Source organism: Atractosteus spatula, chromosome 1, assembly GCF_055471065.1.
Source record: "Atractosteus spatula isolate fAtrSpa1 chromosome 1, fAtrSpa1.hap1, whole genome shotgun sequence".
Classification (NCBI taxonomy): Eukaryota; Metazoa; Chordata; class Actinopteri; order Semionotiformes; family Lepisosteidae; genus Atractosteus; species Atractosteus spatula.
In genome coordinates, this window is record NC_142706.1 from 6,621,349 (window position 1) to 6,624,938 (window position 3,590).

Below are 3,590 nucleotides of genomic sequence, written 5' to 3' on the forward strand. Positions count from 1 at the left end.
CTTTTGGCAGTGAAAAGCTAAATTTGGCATGCCGAATCATAACATAGTACAACACACCTAACGTACTGCAGGCATGAGTTTTGATGCGCTTTTTGAATGGCTGCATCTGTAAGTCTCACACTCAGGACTTCCTGTATCTCTTGCCTCTCATACGGTGCAGATTTTCCTAAGCACTCTGCGCCTTGTGTTGTCACAGGGACAACCACTGGGGCAGAATCACCAGAGTTTTATTTTATTTCCACCAGAAGTTTTATTTATCTCTCTGCCGTCTTTCATTGCTACATCATGTACCACTCTATTCTTCCCTAATGTATTCCATTACAATTTACGGCCTGCTGGAGACTGTGTCACCAAGTAGTTGGTTCCCTACTCTCACCAAGATTGAGGATCCTGCTGCTACTGCTGCCATTTGTAGACTTGCGTCCTGGTTCCCACAGCATACAGTATGTGCTTCTTAAGTGCTGCATCTCAACCCACTTGCTCATACAAGTGCAAACCCTTCTGCAAACCTTCGTGTGTAAATCAGAGGTTATACAGCAAAGGACAATAAGGTGCACGACACAAAAAACAACAAGAAAACAGATATCAGCACTGCCTTGGATTAAAAGCATCCTACTCTACTCCTGGGCTTCAGAGTCTCGGGCAACATTGGAGTTCTCACATAAATACGATGATATATTATACAACCCAATAATAGGTAGTTCAGGTGGGTAGTTCTGGTGGGTAACACAATAATAATATAACATAAGATGTGATATGAAATGTTTCTCGAATAGATGACTAGTGTATAGAATAGTGTACAGTATGTCAAAGTCTGAAGGTGTAAAGTGCACCACTTTTAAACTGCCCCACTAAACTTCATCTTCAGGTAGGTGTGACATTAATCCATGGTATTAAATATGCCTCTCCCTTAGTCAACACTGAATGTATTTTGAAATGTTGTCTGTTTTGAAATAAGGCCTGTGACAAGTAATTTTATTGGTCATTCGTTGTCTGAAATGTATTTAAATAGGACTTGCAGAATGGAGCATTTTCACCAAGCTGATACATTGGACACACTACTATTTCTGAGGTGCCGCAATTAACAGGTACTGAACTTTACCTTTCATTTCTTTTACCGAGACAAACTTTTATGAGTACTGTATTAACACATGCAAAAAAGCATAGATTTTGTCTTTGTGCTTTTAAAAGCTGTTAATCCATCCCGTCATTATTAGAGATCCGCTTATTCCTTGGAGTGTAATTCCGGAACTAAGGGGCATAATGCAGGACGACACCATGGATGAGATGCCAGTCCACTGCGAGGCACATAGACATTTACACACGCACACACAAATAGTTAAGAGACACTGAATTACCCAGCCAGCACATCTTCAAAAGGTGGTAGGAAACCAGAGCACCAGAAGAAAACCTTAATAAGGTATACAAAAGCTGAAGCCAACACTTTTTAACTGTTTGATACTTAATTCTTTGTTTTTTTTATCTTCCTTAGCCTCTAGTGAATCATGAAGACGGTTCTCTTTCTGATGCTCCTCATTGGGCTGAGCATTGCTCTTCCAGTAAGTGTTCACTACGTAAACGAAATGCCATTACTTCCAGGAGACTAGCAAAATAAATAACCTCACAGAGATACTAGAGCTGAGTATACTGTATATGTATATTATTTTGAATGAATGTTTACCTTGATTCTATTATTCATGTTTGAAAGAAAACATTCTTTTCTTTACATTACTTTCTCATAAATTCTGCAAAAAGATGTGCAATACCTTAAATTACAGAGAGCTTGTAAAACTAATTGTCTCATGCTGAACCTTTTTTTGTACAGTAAAGGTATTGCTAGAGCAACATTTTTTACACTGTTTGAATATGCCATTATTTTAACAGATCGAAGAAGAGCATCACCGTGAAGCACGACATAGCTCTGGAATTAATCCAGTACGTACTGTACCTTTCCTTATGTGACTAAAAAAGCATGCTTACAAAATAAATGGGTAAATGATAAAGAAATTGCTTTATATCAAATCAAGTGACTGCACCATGTTTTGTCTGTAAGTGATTCAGCCAATCTAGATAAATTAAGTATGCATTTCCACTATCTGATTTCTGACATTTCTACATAATAACTAGCATTTCAGGATGTATTTTGGTAATCATTTTCTTGTACTATATAAATCATTGTGCAACACTAAAATGTTTTTGACTTGGAACAAAATGCTTCCATTAAATTTAATAATTTTAGAAAAATAGCCATCAGTATGTTCTTCATCATTCAACAGATAAGAGGTAGCAGTCCTGCCACTTCTGGTACATCTTTAGACTTGGCCTCGATTCTACAGATGGTGAAAGCCATATTAGCAGCACTTGGGCTTTAATATGGTAAGCATGTTTTATTTAAAAAGTTCATTAGCCACACTCTGTGTTTGAGTTTTGAATAATATAAGGACAAAATGTTACCTATTCTACTCCTTTCTCTTTTTTGTCTTTTTTAAAGAAATAATGCCTCTAACAGTGGTGTTTCCACTTACTTCCAGTTAGCAGAAAATACTAACAATATAATCTTCTGTGTTCCACAGGAAGGACATGAGGCTTCACAAACTCCTGCAGCAGAACAAACTCTATTTCCAGCTGGCTAAAATCAACCGTCCGCAGTCTTGTTTCTCCTTTCTAGATTTTCTGTAGAATTATTGTTTTCCTTTCAGTGATTATGGAAATGTGCTTACATGTGCATGAAGCATGCAATGATCAATAAACTACTCAATGCATACTTCTCTCGTTAATGTGTGCTGCTTTATCATTTATTTTTAATGTTCTAACAAATGGAGTTACAGGGATAGCAGAAAGTATGAAAGAAATGCGGGAAACTATTGTACCTAGCTCACCTCTCCAAATATTTAGCGGGGTTTGTGCAGCTTTGGATAGGCTGTCATTCCCTTAGATAGGCAAGCCTCACCAAATAATGTATACATCTTCATCTCTCTTTCATTAGGATCTAATCTAACTACTGACTTCCATATTAGGTTTCACTGTACTGAACCACAGCATGTTATGTCATTTTATGAATATGCATGATATGCTACAGTATGTATATTAGTACCATGCTGAGTTATCATACAATCTATGACATATCCAATAGAACATGTATTCTATTGACTTACTGTATATGGTATACTGTAGATTCACAACATGTGTCTAAATAATTTAGAGCACTTTCCACCCCCTGTGACTTTCTACCATGCTGTCATCATTCCTAATTTATTGTGCCAAGCTGAAGAATTTACAGCTTTCAGGAGACACTTAAAAGGATTCCCATGTTGTGTGCATTTAATGTGTCTATATATTACAAACTCTTCAGCACCCGTTCATACTCCGGATGTCACACTCTCTGCAGGAACATACTGTACCTGTAAAATCCCTTAAAACCATGATTAAAGAGCTGAGTCTTACATAATAAATGGAGTTTAAGACAAATATTGATGAGAACATCAGACTCTATAAACTCTGTAATTATCACGCCTCTTGTGGACTTGCTTGTGTTTTGTTTCCTCATCCCTCCTTCCAGCCCCTCCTTGACCTTGAAGCAGCTCCCTGGC

At 37.4% G+C, this 3,590-nt stretch overlaps 1 long non-coding RNA gene across 1 annotated transcript; it reads left to right on the forward strand.

Moving 5' to 3' along the window:
- The first annotated feature begins 1,048 nt into the window (after positions 1-1,048).
- On the forward strand, positions 1,049-2,648 carry LOC148840523 (uncharacterized). Its single transcript, XR_016094321.1, has 5 exons — positions 1,049-1,088; positions 1,493-1,559; positions 1,885-1,935; positions 2,277-2,376; positions 2,574-2,648. It is a non-coding gene; the product is annotated as an uncharacterized LOC148840523 (long non-coding RNA).
- Positions 2,649-3,590: the final 942 nt, after the last annotated feature.